This window comes from Macaca mulatta, chromosome 15, assembly GCF_049350105.2.
Source record: "Macaca mulatta isolate MMU2019108-1 chromosome 15, T2T-MMU8v2.0, whole genome shotgun sequence".
NCBI lineage: Eukaryota > Metazoa > Chordata > Mammalia > Primates > Cercopithecidae > Macaca > Macaca mulatta.
Genome location: NC_133420.1, coordinates 52,047,924 through 52,067,316, shown reverse-complemented (window position 1 = coordinate 52,067,316; position 19,393 = coordinate 52,047,924).

The window sequence follows — 19,393 nt, the reverse complement described above, 5'->3', positions numbered from 1 at the left end:
GGACTCTCCTCCAGCTGTGAGTGACACAGTCAAAGAAAGCCTGTCAGTGCCACCCCCATGGTGGGGCTGAGGCTGGAAAGATGTCCCCTCCATCAGAATAGGCCGGAGGTGAGAGAACCCCCTTGATTGACAAGCCCTATCCCCAAAGTGGTAAAAAAGGGGCACTGGCACAGAAGGAAGCTTTGGGGTGGGCAGAAAAGAGAGGGAGCATCATCTAAATAATTTACTGTAGTTCTGTTCTCCCCATTCAATTCTGGGAACCAGGCTGCAGCCACATCTGTGAGCCTTCAGCTTGGCTCAGGCTCAACGTGTCTCTGGGTGAAGAGACTTCTCAGATTTCAGGAGTCCTGCAAGGCTTTGGAATGCTTGCCACTGAGGAATTTGAACATTAAAGAGTTCAAAGGTGGTTAGAAAATCCAGTCCTCAAATTTTTCGAAGAAAAACATGTCTTCTTGGTATTATTTTTATGACTTGAATATGAGGATCAGTGGTACTAACGATTCAGGGGCGTCTCAACCTTTACCTAGCAAGCCCTTTCTTCTAAGGAAGTCAGTATTCTGCTGTATTCTCTTAATTCTTACAAGCTGGGGAAGGAGGATGAGTAGTTATTTTATCTGGACACACAGAGCAGTTTCAGTGATATTCATAATGGAACATTGTAAATCTGAAGAGTCAAGGTTCAAATATGGGTCTCTTAGCATTTGACATATTTTTATTTTGGGTCCAAACGAAGTACATTTTTAATAGGCAGGACAACACTTCCTGCCTTCAATTAGAGATAATACCAGACTGAGATGATATTCAGAGACAGCAAGTTGCATTTCAGCTGAAGATAAATATGCCCCCATGAAATTTCACCCATTCTGGCTTTAAAACATGTCATGTCCAAGGTCAATTAATTGCTTGCAACTTACAGCCAATCAGAAGGATGAGCTAGCATCAAGATTCTTTTGCAAAATGAAAATTTATCTTTAATCAGTGTTTTCTTTTTCTTTTCTGGGCTGTTTCTCACTTGCAAAAAAAGTATATGCATTATTCAAAAATTAGAAAAAAAAATGAAGAATGGATTAGCAGTGGGACCTGACAATGTACCAAGACATTTAAAATAAGTTATTCCTAAATGGATTCATGCCAAATGAAGAAGCTTTCCACAGCATCTGCGACCTTGAAATTTAGCCTGAGATTCTGCTTCAGAAAAAAAATGACTGAGCTTCCTGATTGAGCAAGCCTTAGACTAGTGCCTTCTACTGAGTTTTTGTTTTTTTGTTTTTTTTTTTTTTGAGGACCTTTCTGGAAGATATGTAAGAAGAATATGGTAAAAGTGTTCCTATTTCTCCATAGCATTAGGAGATATACCTAATGTAAATGATGAGTTAATGGGTGCAGCACACCAACATAGCACATGTATACATATGTAACAAACCTGTACGTTGTGCATATGTACCCTAGAACATAAAGTGTGATTAAAAAAAAAGAAGAAGAAGGTATAGATCTTGTCTTCAAAGAGATGACAGCCTAGATCTTGTCTTCAAAGAGATGAGCCCCAAGTGCATGAGTGTGCTGCTTAATTTTCTCAGCTTTCTCAGATTGATCATTTATAAAATTGGAATGAAAGTATTTCTCATATCTTCCTCCCTGGCTACTTTGAGAATCAAGAAAGAGGGAGGCAGGAAGGAGAAGAAGGGAGGAAAGGAGAGAGGGAAGGGGGGCACGGAGGGGGGGGAGAGAGAGAGAGAGAGAGAATATGAGAATGAGAATGGTTGGGAGGAATTTTGAAGACTTGTAAATTATTAAAAGGCTCTCTATATACATTGATGATTGTATCCTACTTTTATTTCTGACAGGGCATCTTTGTGTGAAGTAGCCAATGTAGCACCCTTAAGAGAAATGCCCCTTATATTATTCCCTTTCCATGGTTGCCTGGAAACCATAATCTTATTTCCCTGGCCCTCCCTCTTTTCTTTTCTCTTGTGCATGTTGAGGGTCTGATTCAGAAGTGCTGCAGCTGCAGATGTGTCTGTGGTCTGCCCATGTGGCACTGTGGAGGTGAGCACTTTCTATCTGTAGACTTTGAGCTAGACATATTCATATTCATTGTCTCATTTAATTCTCTCACGGAAACCTTATGAGGTTTACTGCTCTCATTTCATGTCCAAGGAAACTGAGTTTCAGAGAAGTGAAAGCATTATCCCAAGGTCACAAAACTAATAAATAGCAGAGTCAGGTTTCAAATGGTCTGCTTTGACTTTGGTTTTCTTGAGATGAAGTAGTCACGAAGGCGGGTTCTGGTTCTGGTTTCTTCCTTTGAGTCTCCGAGCTTTTCACCTGTTTCTTGACCTATTTAGCAATGCACATCAGGTTCCCAGACTCTGCCTAGGCTCTGCTCATGAATCGAAAATACTGGGGATGGGGGTGAGAGGTGATAGAGTCAGGAAAGCTAAGTTCAGATCTCAACTTCATGGCTTACTAAGCTGAGTTCTAATGCTCTCATTTGCAAAATAGTGATAGTAACATGGATCTCCTGTGAAGGTTCAGTAAGGAAAGATGTGTTAGAATGCAGTCAAGGTAGTAGAAGTGCCCATAGTAGAAGGTGCTCAGAACACTGAATTTGAATCTGAATTCTGATTCCAATATCTTCTGGGATCAGCCCAGAACTGGCTATGTCCTGGAAACATAAGTTATATTCAGGGCATTTTGTGTCATATTTGGCAGCATGGAATCCCAGTTTTCCCAGGGCTGCTTATGTAGACAAATCCACTAGAAGATGACATAGCTTCAAATGAAACACTTCACTGAAAGACTTAGGGTCCATTTAATTCAGTGGTTTTCCAAATTGTTTTTATTAGCAAATGTTTATTTTTAAAACAAGTCTGATAAAGAACTGCATTATACAAAACTGACCAACGAGATCTTCTCTACATGGAGAGATGTTGAGAGCCCTGGCAGCTGCCAGCTCAGACTTTTAACATAAAGTTTCTCCTCCTCAACCCTGAGGTTTTGTAGAGCAGGTTTTGAAAACCACTGGTGATACTAACAATCTCACTTTGTAAACAAGGAAACTGAGGCCTAGGAAGAGTTACTAGAATGAATTCATCTACTCTAATGTATAAACAAATCATCTTCAACAACTTAGCTTGATCTTATATTCACCTGTATAGCAATATGAGAGAAAAATGCGTGTGTTTTATTTCTCTTTACAAAGGGATTTATTCTCCCTTCCTCTCTCAGAGATTATATAATAATGACTGTGTTCAGTAAGATGATTCTAACATTTAAATGGAAAGGCAGAAAATACAATAGTGAAAGCAGTTTGGAAAAAGACATTGAAGGGCTTATACTACCTGATTTCAGGATGCAATATAAAGTTACAGTAATCAAAACAGCATAGTATTAACATAAGAGTATCCATAGAGCTCAGGGAAACAATAAATTGTCTAGAACAGACTCAAAAATATGACAAGGTAATTCAATGGGAAAAGAATATTTTTTTTTAACAAGCTAGATAGGAACAATTGGATATGGATATGGGAAGAAATGAATTTTGATATATATGATATATGATATTTGACATGTATGATATATGATATAATTTCGAGAAGAAAACCTAGAAGAAAAATCTTTACGTTCTTGAAGGCAGGAATTTCTTAGGTCACAAAATGCAATAAATATATAAAAAAAAAGTTTGACATTATAAACAAAAATGTTTTTGCTCTTTTAAAGTCACTGTAAACTGGACATGGTGGCTCACGACTGTAATCCCAGCACTTTGGGAGGCTGAGGCAGGTGGGACACTTGAGGCCAGGAGTTCAAGACCAGCCTGGCCAACATGGTGAAACCTCATCTCTAGTAAAAATACAAAAATTAGCCAGGTGTGCTGGTGCAGGCCTGTAGTCCCATCTACTAGGGAGGGTGAGGAACAAGAATCACTTGAACCCGGGAGGTGGAGATCGCAGTGAGCCAAGATCATGCCACTGCATTCCAGCCTGGGTGACAGAGCGAGACTATGTCTCCAAAAAAATCCAAACCCCTCAAAGTCACTGTAGGGACTATGAAAAGACAAGCCAGGGTAGGGTGTGGTGGCTCACATCTGTATTCCCAGTACTTTGGGAGGCTGACACGGGTGGATCACTTGAGGTCAGGAGATTGAGACCAGCCTGGCCAACATGGCGAAACTTCGTCTCTACTAAAAATACAAAAATTAGCTGGGCTTTTGGTGGGCACCTGTAATCCCAGCTACTCGGGAAGCTGAGGCAGGAGCATCTCTTGAACCTGGGAGGCAGGGGCTGGGGAGGTGGAGATTGTGGTGAACCAAGATCGCACCGTTGCACTCCAGCCTAGGTGATAGAGTGAGACTCCTCAGTCTCAAAAAACAAACAAACAAACAAAAAAGGCACGCCATAGTTCAGCGTAGTTCTATATACGTATAGTTCACAATAAACTTGTTTCCAGACTATGAAAAGAACCCAATTAAAAAGGACAAAATATTTGGACACAAAAATAAGATACATAAATATCCATGAAAGCGTGTGAAAATATGCTTAAGATTGCTAATCATCAGGAATGTAAGTAAAACCAAAACAACAGATTACTACACATCCCGAATGACTAAAATTAAGAGGACTGTTAATACCAAATGTTGGCTGGAATGTGGAACAATTAACCTCTAATACATTGTTGGAGGGAGTATAAAATAGTATAGCCACTTTAGAAAACAATTTGACAGTTTCTTGAAAAGTTAAAATTCACTTTACCACCCAACAATTCCACTCCTAGGTATTTACCCAAGAGAAATGGAAACATATGTCTACAAAAAGACTTGTAGAAAAATGTCCATAGCAGCTTTATTAATGATAGCCACATACTGGAAACAACCCAACTGTTTATCAATAGGTGAATGAATAAACAAATGTATGTATAATTCTGATAAAACAATAAAGATAAATCTTAAAACTAATATGCTGATGAAACAAGCCAGACAGAAACCAGACACATCCATAATGCATGGTTCCATTCATATAAAATTCTAGAAAAGGCAAAAACTAATATATACTTACAGAAGGAATTAGCCCAAGTATTAATTGGATTTGGGAACAAGGATTTACTATAAAGAGGCACAAGGTAATTTTTGAGGTTGATAGAAACATTCCACCTCTCGGATGGTATTGATATGACTGTATACATTTGTCAAAAAATCTTTGTACAGTTAAAATGGGTGAGTCTTATTGTGTCTAAGTTACGCCTTAATGAAGATTTAGAAAGTGAAATATTTTGCTATGATTATAATGTAAAAAAATCTTTAATCACTTTGACGAAAGCAAGATACAAAAATTGTGGGCAGTCTGATTATAACTTACTAAAGTATGCATAAAATAATAATTGAAAATTCAACAAAATTCTGTTCAGGATCATGATTAGCCATGACCTATTTCACACTCAAATATTTTTCATTGAGCTTTCATGTGAAATTTTAACCATTTCACTGATGTCACACAAATAAAATGTATCTTCTGAAACACATCAAAGATATATGAATTTACAACTATTCAGAACCATTTTTGGTAAAATGATACTTCAATAGTAGCTACAAAATTAAAGGAGAGAAGTAATAGATTTTTATTTAGCAAAACTAGATTTTGAAAAGCAGTGTTTTAAAATACAGTATTACCTAGAAAAATGTCTAAATCCTGTACATAAGCCAGAGCCCAGGGACTTGTCATTACAAACTCGTACTCTAGACTGAGTTTGAGATCGTCTAGAGTCTAGTCTTATCTTTGGAAACTCAGTTAGTCTAGGGAAATCCAAAAGTTAAGAAACAAGATCCCTCTGTGTCGCAAAAATAGGATTAAATGAGCAAGTTTGTTTCCCCCTGAACTTCACATTACATCTCTTCTCAGGGTGATTTATTCAAATTCTCCCAATCCAAGCACTCCTGCATAGTCTTCTCCTACGAACAAGCATTTCCAAGTTTTATAGAAGAGCATACGAAAACTTTATTATTAAGGAGAATATATACAGTAGAGAAAGTAATTTTAAGTAGTCCATTTAAAGTTTTAAAGTTTTTGGTATGTAAAAATCTCAGCAGCATAGCAAAGTGTAATCTTTGGGCTATGTAACTTCATTCAATTCACTCTATTTATATAACTACCTAGGGTTAACATCAAGCATATTTTTTCAAAACGTCTTCTAATTCCAGGTTTGCAATTCAACTGAAAAAAAATCAAAGACACCTAAGAACATTTTATGACTTAGAAAGTTTTCTTTTCTTGAAATAAAAACTACTGCTGGAGGTCTCTCCTCCCATATCTTATCAGCTCAACTACCTAGTGTGATTTGAATCACCCGAACCTCAGCTTAAGGAAGAGAGAGAGAAAGAGAGAGAAAAGAAAAACCTTTGGTAAAGTAAGTTCCTTTGATCCTTTTCTGCTACTTATGAAAACTCACACTGTATGTTTAACACATTCCCAACAAGCCAGGATAATGAAGCACATGGGACACGGAGACTTAATTCCATGTCTGTTTCTTTATTTAAAAAACACATACTCTACGGGCTGGGCGAAGAATAGACCAGACTAGCTAGGAGTGAACAGTAAGAAAAAGTTGTGATTGCCGAGTTGGGAGATATCATTAAAAAGCAAACTGGGGAGCTCCCGTTTAGGATCTGAGGAGATTATTGATTCAAATCCTTTAAGGCATTCTTCAAAGGACTTCTTAAAAAGTTGTATTGTCTGAGGAGTTTGGGGAGAGTGTGTGAGTCAGTGTGTGTGTGTGTGTGTGTCTCTGTGTGTATGTGTGTTACACAAGGGTGGAGATTAGTGGTTGGGAGGGCTGTATCTATGTGAGGTATGGGGGTGGTGGGGTGAGTTGTGTGTATGGATTGTGAATAACTTTAGAGCCAGTCTGAATAAATAAGGTAATTGCATAACAGGTTTTCTAGTTACTGACTTAGGTTTTGACTCCTTGATAATTCAGCCTCCATAGCTATAATCCAAGGTCCTTCATGAATTGGCTCTCCTTCCATACCATCTCCTACACTCCCCAGATTGCTGGAGCTAAGAGTATGTGCTGTCAGATCTGACTGGGTTCAAATACATGCTCATTTGCAAGCTATGTGACATTGGGCAACCCAGTTAACTTCACCAACTCTGGGTTTCCTCATAAATAACATAGAAATAATATCTACATCATGGGACTGTGGATTCTATTAGATAATTGCGTATGATGTGTCTTAAGTGCTCAGTATGGTCAGCTGTGCAACTCACAGACATTTTAATTCAGTAAATATTTATTGAAAGCTTTCTGTGCACTAGGTATAGACTATTCTCCTTTCAGTTTGCATATGAGACATTGTATTAGTTTTCTAAGGCAATCGTAACAAATTACCACAGACCAGGTGGCTTAAACAGTAGAAATTTACTTTCTCACAGTTCTGGAGGCTGGAAATCCAAGGTCAGGGTGTTGACAGTGTTGGTTTCTGGTGAGGCCTCTGTCCTTGACTTACAGATGGCACCTTCTCTCTGTGTCCCTACATGGCCTTTTCTCTGTGCAAGGATATCCCTGGTTTCTTCCTCTTCTTATGAGGACACCAGTGAAATTGGATTAGGGCTCACCCTAATGGCCTGATTTTAAATTAATTACCTCTTTAAGGACCTTATCTCCAAATGTGGCTGCATTCTGTGGGACTGGGAGTTAGGGCTTCAACATATGCATTTTGGAAGAGACACAATTCAGCTTTTTGTGGGTAACAAGTCATAACTCTGCTGTGTGAAACGAAGAGTTGCAGAGCCTGGAATGTGTTCCTCTATCTTTCCACTTGGTGATCTCTCTCTTATATTCATTTAGCCCAGCTTATGAAACTATTTCCTCTGCAGAGTTTCTGTTGAACTCACATACATAGCTAGTTGCAATTCCTTGGATATAATCTATTATTGCAATTAGTATATTACATCTACTCCATCTAATACAGATACATGTGTAAATATACACAAATGTATGTATATATATGTACACATATAAACATATATGGATAGAGAAAGAGATGGTTTTTTTTTTTTTTTTTATTAATTTCCCCAGCTAGAATGAAAGCTCTATGGAGAAAAGCACTACTTTGATCACCACTGCATTCCCAAGCCTAGAACATAGCTTTGACAACAGTAAGTACTGATTTTCCTATTCTTATCAGCTGTGAGGTCCAATATTCAGTAGCTCCTTAAGAGCAGAAAGTGTGTCTGCCTACCCTCCATTGCTTGCTTAACACATCTTTGTTGAACAAAATAATGAAGGTTTTTACCGGTTGACATTCAGTTCTTTGAAATTATTTGTGTGGACTACAATTGGAGAAATTAGCATGCTTATTTTGATCCAGGAGGAACATAAACATACATCCTTTGGATTATGAGGGCATCGTTTAATGGGAAGAAAGGCTTCTGAGTAAAAACACTGAGCAGAGTTTGAGACCAATTGCTAACAGCATGTTTTCTCTTTGAGATTTTCTTTTCTGCACACAAACTTGGTTTGATAGGTTTGACTGACTTGACCATGCCTTGAGGCAAAGAAATATGATAACCATGTACCTAGGGGTGGATTAAGACAAAATAAGGGGCCATCACAGGGCTCTATCCAATTCTGGCTCTCCACAATTCCCTCTGGGTAAATCCTATAGCTTACACCTGTCCAAGGCAGCAGAAACCTAGACCATCACATCTGTCAATGGCTGCCCAAATAATTAAAGCCATCTGTGCCCAGCATCTCAACACTTCTCAGAATCAGTGTACAGCTCCATAGTTTTTCCCATAAGAAATAGCCGCAGAATCATGATGGTTAAACAAATTTTTTTTTTTTCAAAATGAAAATCAGATAAATTCTCTTCAATCCATCTTGACTTTATCAACAAGAAGTCCCGTTAAATACAGCAGCTGAGATGTTAGGAAAGCCTTCATGATACAGTTGCTAAATCTCCAAATCAAGTTAGAGGTCAGTACATGTATTTGCCCGTATTGTTTTGTTCAGCATAGGGAATCCAACCTATGCTTTCTTTGTGTATCTAGTGATGAATATGTTGACTGATTGGAATGCAGCCAAATGCTATTTCATGTTGCGTCTTCTCCTCAGGGTATTATGGGGCCATGCAGGGCAGTATGGAAAAGAACAATGCATGGTTAAGAACTCAGGCTCTGGAGTGAAACACACTTGAATGGGAGTCCAAACTTTGTGAATTACTTGACCTTGGGTAAATTACTGGACCTTGCTACATTTGTTTCTTCATCTGTAAAATGGAAATGATAATATCTACTTTATTCCTTATGGTGAAGATTACATGAGAAAATCTATGTTACCTACCAGACTATTGGCACATGATCAGCATGCAATAAGTGTTAGTTATTACAGTTTCTGTTATTGTGGTTGTTACTACTCCCACATCATACAGCCTCTACTGAAAAGTCCTGGCTTTCAATAGACTTAAAAAGGACAATGATTGTGAGACAGGCTAACAATTTTCCACATTCAATAGAATTGCCATATTCTTGAGTCTGACTCAGTAATTAATTGGTAAAGTCTCTGAGATAAGGTGATATGATTAGCTCAGAACCATTCCACCTTTGATTACTCAATTAGAAACCAAACTTTATAAGATACTTTCTATCTGCCAGATGCCATCTTAGGTTCATTTTCTCTCCAGTGATTATTTAAGCCCCAGGAGAATACTATGAAGTAGCTTTTGTGAATGTTGTCCCTCTTCCACAGGTTAGCCTACTGGCTTTCCAGTGGTCACACACCTAATATTGTCAAAGCTCTGAGTGTTTTGTGGACACACGTTTTTGTTTTGTTTTGTTTTGTTTTTTGTTTTTTTGTTTTTCCTTCTCAGAATTGTTTTGGTTAACCTCTCTTCACTCATTCTTAATAATCCAGTTTAATCCCTTTGGTTTGAATACGACTGAATTTATCCCTCCTGGGGCTAAAGTGATGGTAATAAAGACCTAGGACTGACCAGTCCTACTAGCTACAGAGATTTTTGCGGCATGGCTAACTTATTTCTGAAGAACTCACATCTATAGAAAAAGGGCTTCTTTTCTCCTTGAAATTGCAAGAAAGTATATCCATGGAAACCTGGAGAACTTGAACATTATACATATTGCCACTCACCTCAAGCATACTTAAAAATGAAGATTCCACAGATGAAAGAAAAGAAAGAGATCTGATAACATCTTTTGAACCCTGAGATGTAGATGTGCCTGAAACTAGTTAGATAAAGTAATAGATTATCACTGTCTCAGGCTACATTGAATTGAGTACCCTGCTAATACAATTCTAGCCAACACAATTGGACCTGTAGAACTCCATTCGCCTTTGTCACACAATTTAAGAATGTATGGTTAGAACAAAGGATTTTTCTTCTGTGCAAAAGGCTTTTCTACACACTAGCCTTATTTGGAGTCACTATTATTCTCCTAAATAAGTTGGTATAACTCCTATATTTAGATGCATATAAGTCCATAAAATGTCTATATATTTTTTAAATGATTTTATTGATTTCCTCCTTAGATTCCAATTTCATTTAGCAGTGAAGCAGCTTTATAGTTTATGTAAAATAAAATACTTGCATTGAGATAGCTCTAGTATGGTTTCTAGTTTTGTTTTGTTTTGTTTTTAATAAACTGTAGCTAACTTTTTAGGGGAAACACTAACTTTGATCCCTGAAGATATATGTTGAACTACCAGCTCTGTTACTTTGCAGCTGTGTGAACTTGGACAAATAGTCTAGCTTCGTGGAACCTAAGTTTCCTTATTTATAAATGGATATAATAAGACCTACTTCACAGGGTTAATACAAGAGTTAAATAAGATTGTGCTTACAAAACAGTAATATTCTATGAATGATAATGCATTGACTTGGAATATAACATACAATGCAAAGTAGGCATGCACAAATATTTTTTTCTTTTATTATACTTTAAGGTCTAGGGTACATGTGCAGAACGTGCAGATTTGTTACATAGGTATATATGTGCCTTGTAGGTTTGCTGCACCCATCAACTCGTCATTTACATTAGGTATTTCTCCTAATATTATCCCTCCGCCAACACCCAACCCCACGACAGAACCTGGTGTGTGATGTTCCCCACCCTGTGTCCAAGAGTTCTCATTGTTCAGTTCCCACCTATGAGTGAGAACATGCAGTGTTTTGTTTTCTATCCTTGTGATAGTTTGCTGAGAATGATGGTTTCTAGTTTCATCCATGTCCCTGCAAAGGACATGAACTCATCCTTTTTTATGGCTGCATAGTATTCCATGGTGTATATGTGCCACATTTTCTCAATCCAGTCTACCATTGATGGACATTTGGGTTGATTCCAAGTCTTTCCAGTTGTGAATAGTGCCGCAATAAACATACATGTGCATGTGTCTTTATAGTAGCATGATTTATAATGCTTTGGGTATATACCCAGTAACGGTATCACCAGGTCAAATGCTATTTCTAGTTCTAGATCCTTGAGGAATCGCCACACTGTCTTCCACAATGGTTGAACTAATTTACACTCCCACCAACAGTGTAAAAGTGTTCCTATTTCTCCACATCCTCTCCAGCACCTGTTGTTTCCTGACTTTTCAATGATTGCCATTCTAACTGGTGTGAGATGGTATCTCATTGTCGTTTTGATTTGCATTTCTCTGATGACCACTGATGATGAGCATTTTTTCATGTGTCTGTTGGCTGCATAAATGTCTTCTTTTGAGAAGTGTCTGTTCATATCCTTTGCTCACTTTTTGTTGTTTGTTTTTTTCTTGTAAATTTGTGTAAGTTCTTTGTAGATTCTGGATATTAGCCCTTTGTCAGATGTGTAGATGGCAAAAATTTTCTCCCATTCTGTAGGTTGCCTGTTCACTCTGATGGTAGTTTCTTTTGCTGTGCAGAAGCTCTTTAGTTTGATAGATCCCATTTGTCAATTTTGGCTTTTGTTGCCATTGCTTTTTGTGTTTTAGTCATGAAGTCCTTGCCTATGCCTATGTCCTGAATGGTATTGCCTAGGTTTTCTTCTAGGGTTTTTATGGCTTTAGGTCTAACATTTAAGTCTTTAATCCATCTTGAATTAATTTTTGTATAAGGTGTAAGGAAGGGATGCAGTTTTAGCTTTCTACATATGGCTGGTCAGTTTCCCCAGCACCGTTTATTAAATAGGGAATCCTTTCCCCATTTCTTGTTTTTGTCAGGTTTGTCAAAGATCAGATGGTTGTAGATGTATAGTGTTATTTCTGAGGTCTCTGTTCTGATCCATTGGTGTACATATCAGTTTTGGTATCAGTACCATGCTGTTTTGGTTACTGTAGCCTTGTGGTATAATTTGAAGTCAGCGTGATGCCTCCAGCTTTGTTCTTTTTGCTTAGGATTGCCTCGGCAATGTGGACTCTTTTTCAGTTCCATATGAACTTTAGTTTTTTCCAATTCTGTGAAGAAAGTCATTGGTAGCTTGATGGGGATGGCATTGAATCTATAAATTACCTTGGGCAGTATGGCCATTTTCATGATATTGATTCTTCCTATCCATGAGCATGGAATGATTTTCTATTTGTTTGTGTCCTCTTTCATTTTCTTGAGCAGTGGTTTGTAGTACTCCATGAAGAGGTCCTTTACATCCCTTGTAAGTTGGATTCCTAAGTATTTTATTCTCTTTGTAGCAATTGTGAATGGGAGTTCACTCATGATTTGGCTCTCTGTTTGTCTGTTACTGGTGTGTAGGAATGCTTGTGATTTTTGCACGTTGACTTTGTATCCTGAGGCTTTGATGAAGTTGCTTATCAGCCTAAGGAGATTTTGGACTGAGACGATGAGGTTTTCTAAATATACAATCTTGTCATCTGCAAACAGAGACAATTTGACTTCCTCTTTTCCAAATTGAATACCCTTTATTTCTTTCTTTTGCCTGATTTCCCTGACCAGAACTTCCAACACTATGTTGAATAGGAGTGGTGAGAGAGGGCATCCCTGTCTGCACAAATATAATTTGAAAGATCTGGGTAAATACTATTTTTTAAGAACCAGTTTAACTTGGTAACTAGTATCATAGCCTGGGATTTTATGATTATCATTTTTTTCATTTTATGATTATCATTTTATCATTATTTTATTATTATCATTGGACTTTTTCTGTTAGGAAAAAATTTTGAAATTATGCAGAGTATACAAAGAAGAAACAATAATCACCCATACCTCCCTCTCCAAATCAATCATTTTCAACATTTTTTGACATATTTGATTATCTTTTTAAAATATTTGCCAACGTTTATTTTTAAATTTATACAAACAATAAATAAGGCAGTTATAATTAAAGGCATTTAGCCCATTACAGATTACATCATAGTCTCCCAAAAGCTCTGTGCCGGTACTGACATCTTCTCACCAATATTAAGGGCATCCTCCATGATAAATTTGTCTGATGAAATAATTCTCAAATTCTTTGTTTTTCACACATACTAGATATTGGGAGAAATATTAACTCTTGGCTAGTGTTTGCTTATGATTGATTCATGTTAATATGTGCAAATCTGCTTTATTCCTTTGAATACTTTATAGTAATTATTTCTGTTTGTAGAATTGTATTCACCCATTCCTCTATAAATACATATTAAAGTTGTTTTTAGTTTTTTTTTCCATATGGGAAACAATACAATACTTCCTCAAGTATTTCATTTCTATATGGAAGTTTTTCTCCAGAATGGTATGTAGAAAGAAATTTCTGGAGCCTTGGATAAATAATTTGATACTACCATCTTGCCCTTCAGTTAGATTGTGCTAATTTAAAGACCATGAGTAGCTACACTTAATTTTACTCTTTGTCTACTTTTGATGTTATCAAACTTTTTATCTTTGTCAAACTGGTAGCAGAATGGTAGTTCATTATTATAATTTACAATTTTTGATTGCTTTTGAGGCAGAACCATTTTTATAGAGTGATTCTGACATTATCTTTTGTGATTACCTACCCATTCATGTATTTTAAACTATATTTTCATTGACTTTTATAAGTTTAGATATATGTGAATTAGTTAAAAATTTCAGATACTCACCCTGGTCTGTTTTGTATCTGAATATTTTATAGCTGTAAGTATTTCCTCCCAGATTATTTCTCGTTTTTCATTTAGTTTTGTTTTGTTTTACCTTTGTTTATGGTATCTTTGCTTGCCATAGAGTAGTTTTAAATTTAGAATAATCAAATTTTGATTTTTTCCTTTTTATTTTTGCTACATATCTGATTTTTTAAAAGTCTTCTTGCCTCCAGGGTTATTTTATTTTCTTTCATTATCTTCACATAAAATTAGTTTTATTTCTCCAAATATGGGTCTTTAATTCAACTTGAATTTATTTCTGCCTGTGAATAAAACAATGTTTAGGAGTCTCAGCCTATACCATTGATCTATATACCAATTCTTGAAATAGCACCACACCATTTTAAGTACTGTAGTTTTTGTTTGTTTTTTTGTGTGCCTTAATTTCTGGAATGATAAAAATGGCTTTTATTGTATTTGTAATGCTCATGTATAAGGCATAAAGGGGCTTCTAATTAATGAGAACAGCTGTGTGCTGAGCAAGGTGGGTGGAAGACCTTTTCACATTTTATCTCATATTATGCTCATGTTGCCTATATGAAGGAAGTGATATTAGCTGATCTTACAGATGAGGAGACAGAAGCTCAGTGGAGAGAGTTAACTTTCTCAGCGTCACATAGCCTGTCAACAGTGGAGTGAAGATTTGAATACCATGTCTATCTGACTCCAAAAAGGATAACCTGGCATCTCTCTTACCTAGGTCCATACCATACTTGAAAAACATCACAATACCTGCTAATTCCTTTTATTTTTTTAAAGCTGTGTTATTCCTAATATTGCAGGAAGTTGAAAGATGACACTGTACTTTAATTCGCTATGTGTAAGTTGTGTTGAGGACAAGAAAGATAAGGAAGCAGAGCCTGTGGTGAAGTTGACCAGCTATTACTTATTTTAAGGAATAGCACAGCCTTCATCCCACCCCCACCGCTTAGCCTCAAGCTTTCTTATTCTCCATAATTAGTTCCAAATGTTCTTTGGTTTTCGGCTGTCTTCTCCTTCTCTAGACAGAAACCTAATGCCAGCAACAGGCACCAAGGCTTCCCTTTGGCCTTTGCTCTTTATGACCAGGTCACTGCCTTTAGCAATTAGAAAATCATGGACAATTTCAGCTGTCACACACTCTTGCATTTGACTCTGACCTCTATGTGGAATCTGAAGTTTCCTGGACCAATCTGCCATTTCCCACATGGGCTTCCTTCCTGGTGTTGCAATGGAAAGGAATGTCCAAAAGACTTTGGAATAAGGCTGCAAAGGTTCCTGGCTACAGATTGTCCACTCAAGCCTTTGAAATTTTCCAGTTTTCAACTGAGAAGCAGATAGTTAAATTTATCGGGTTGTTCACTTTGCCAGGGAATAGAAGTCTAGACTTACCCCTCCCTTTCTTTCAAAGAAGAATGAAGACCTGTCTTTGTTGATTTATGATCTTGGAAAGAAGAGAAGGGCACAAGATAAAATGAGAGATGTGGAATGCTATGATAAAGTGGGTAACACCTGAGGAATCTCTCCTGCCTAGAGACAAGAGAGATCTTACAGGCTACTGAAGACAGGCAGGTTTTGTTTTTTCCCAAAGTCCTAAAATGTGAAACGGCATCTACTCTGACTTATTCCATACTGAGGACTTGGAAGTTCCACCAGATTTGCCTGAGCTGGCAGCTGAGTCTTAAGGAGAGATTTCTAAGCATGAAGAAGCTTTCTCTTCAAATTGAATGGGTTGGTTCCATTTCCTGTAGCATAATTGAGTAAGAACATGTTCTTGTCTTTTTAGATAGCAAGTGAATGATACAAATTATTATATATGAAAGACCAAACACTTCACAGGGAAGGAAGTTTATAAGGCAAGCTTGACCTAAGTCTGGCCTGGCCGTTCCTTTGGCTATTTGACTTACACCTTGACTAGTCTTTTTGTATCTGAATCCTATGGCATACACATGGAGTGGCAACAGTAAGGGGAGTGGGCAGGGAGTAAGGATAGTAAATTCACAAGGGCAACACGCCCTTATTTGCTCACCAGATTTTGGAGAACAGCCAACCATTCAATGCAATGATCACATGGTCATATTACTGAATACAGAAGATTGTGATCATATCACTAAGCAGACTGTTTTCTTCCACACCGAACACTTCAGAGCCTAACCTTGAGAAAAGCTGACGATGCTCTGTATAGCACAGTGTCCCTGAAATACTGAATGTGTAGCTGAGAGTCAGATTTCAAGAATAGGAATCAGCTCAACTGCATTCTAGTTGCAGCTCTCCCTTTCCTATGTTATCTCAGGTGAGTCTTCCCCATTTTGGACTGGGTTTCTGATAAGTAAAATGATGACTTAAACTAGGTAAGTTCTAACATCCTTTCAAGATCAAAAGAAATATGGTGCTGTTAACAAATACTTGTTAGCTGCAAAGTATCATATTTCTTTGTGCCAGGGAATCATAGATGAGAGATTGTTGCTAAGCATGAAGTAGTGCAAATAGAAAAGCCACCCAGGGCTGATATTAGATTAGTCCTTTCAGCCATTGATCTTTATTCAAATTTAAGAAAATGTGGGGACAGCATTAAACTAGCTGTAATATGTGGCCTCTGTTTATGGTCGCCACCAACCAATTGAAGAAAATCCCTTTCTTTCCTCTGACTTAAGGGGTTGGGGCCCTGTAATCCCCTACTGTCATTGTTACCTTATTCAGTATGAGCTCAGGGGCAATTATCTGTGTATGTGTGAAGCAAACTAGATAGGCCTAGTTACTAGGAGTATCTTTTGTCAAAACATTCCCCAACTGTGTTCAGAGAGAAGGATTGGCATTCTGAGAAACTTAGCTTTCTTGAGATATGCTTGAGAAGCAGAATACATTAAGAAAAAATGTAGAAATAAAAACTTGTTATCTATAGCCCTGGAAGTTCTGCTTCTGTTAATGGCCAAGTAAGCTCATATCAGACTAACTGTTCTGCAGATAACAACTATAAACTCCAAAATAAAAATATAAAAATAACTAATTGAAGTCTAAAGAGGGAACGAACACAGGGACATTCCAAAGGAAAGTCCGTATTTGGAAAAAGGAAGTAACATTTGATTTTCTCCTGAGTGTGTGTGTGTGTGTGTGTGTGTGTGTGTGTGTGTGTGTGTGTGTGGTTTTTAGCTAGAAGAGAAGCTGTAGTCTGCATTCAGGTTGGCTTAAATTCCAATATAAAAGCTGCAATTGATCTCTAAAGAACTATCTACTATGTTGAGCTCAGGATAATTATAGTTGTTAGAGAGTGAGAGGTGAGAGGAGTACTGGAAAAAAATGAGAACTAAAAAGGGGAGCCATAAATTCTCTGCATAACTCTATATAAATCTCTGGTTGACCCTAGAACCATGCATGCACAAAGCAGACCACAATCAGCCTAGCTAAGGCTAAATAACTGAACTGATATTTGAGGTGTTGCCCAAGAAACAAAGTTTACTGTCTGAGGCCAAGTTAATTGCCTGCTTAAAGAACTCAATACTCTTTGGAGAAATATAAAAGAATCCAGAGTCTACATTATAACATTTCCAATATCCAAAATATAACTGAAAATTACTCAGCATATGAAAAAAGAAGAAAGTGTAACCTGTTATTAAAGACAATCAACAGGTGCTGGGAAAATTAGCTAACCATATGCAGAAGAATGAAACTAGACTCCTATCTCTCACCATATACAAAAACCAACTCAAATTGAACTGAAGACAAATGTAAGACCTTAAGCTGTGGCAGTACTAAATGAAAGCATAGGAGAAATGCTTCACAGTATCAATATGGCCAAGGATATTTTGGATAAGATCTCAAAAACATAGCAAAAATGAGCAAATAAGATTACATCAAATGAAGGAGATTCTGAACAGCAAAGAAATAATTAACAGAGTGAAGTCTCCTAGCATCATTATCTTATTCAGTGTGACAAAACATTATCTCCTTTAAAAATGAGAAAACTAACATTCAGAGAATTACTTTTCTGCCCAAGGATGCACAGCTAGTGAATACTAAAGATGAAACTTGAACCGTAGTTGTCTGATTTCAGAACTTGCATTATTTCTGTAATATTGCTTCTAACTGAGGTCCATATGTGCAAAGAGTCTTTGTTGAATTTTAAGGGCAACTCTTTTTGTGTATCACCAACCATGTATACATTTACTTCTCATTATTTGTTTTATGTCAGAATGTAGAAGGTTCATTCAGTCTATTTTTTATTCAATATAGATTGTAGACTGTCTCCATGTCTATCATTGGTTAGAGGTGAATCAGAAAATAATAACAAAATGGCAGACTTAAGCTCTGCAATATCAATAGTTACCTTAAATGCAAATAGTCTAAATACACAAGTTAAAGGCATTGTCAGTACAGATTTAAAAATATGACCCAACTATATATCTAAAACAAAACTCACTTCAATGCAATGACATGGGTATGTTCAAGGTAAAAGAATAAAAAAATATATAAACATTATTTCTTTTTAAAAGCAGAAGTTATTATAGTAATATTAGATAGTGTAGATTTTGGAGCAAAGGAAATTATCGGAAATAGAGAATTTCACTACAGATTAATACAAGGATCAATTCATCAGGAAGGTGCAACAATCCTAAGTGCATGCACATCAAATAACAGAGCCTCAAAATATATGAAGTAAACACTGACAGAGCTAAGATGGATAAATCCACAATTATTAGATGGGAACTTCAACATCCCATTCTCAGCAATTGATGGTACTAACAGACATGAAACAGCAAAGACATAGAAAAAAAAAAAGACAACAGGATCTAATTAGGATATATAGAATATGAAAGAACACAGTTTTTATGCAAACACTCATGGAATATTCCTTAAGAAAGATTATATCCTTGGCCATAAAACAAATCTCAAAAAATATAAAAAGGTGAAATCATACATGGCATATACTCTGACCATAATGGAATCAAACTACAAATCAATAACAGCAAAAGGAAACTCTTCAAGAACTTGGAAATTAAATAAAACCCTTATAGATGATCTTTAGGTCAAACAGGATGTCTCAAATGAAGCAAAATATATATGAAACTCAATAAAGCTGAAAGTACAACATACCAAAACATGCATAATGCAGCTAAAGCAATGCTAGAAGGGAATATTACAGCACTAAAGGCTTACTACATTTAGCCAAGGAAAAATGTCTCAAAAAACTTCTAAATTTCTACCTGGAAAAAAAAAACGGAATTAAACTAAAAAGCTTCTGACCAGCAAAAGAACAGAATGAACAGACAGCCTTTGGAATGGAATAAAATATTTGCAAGCTATGCATCCAAAATGG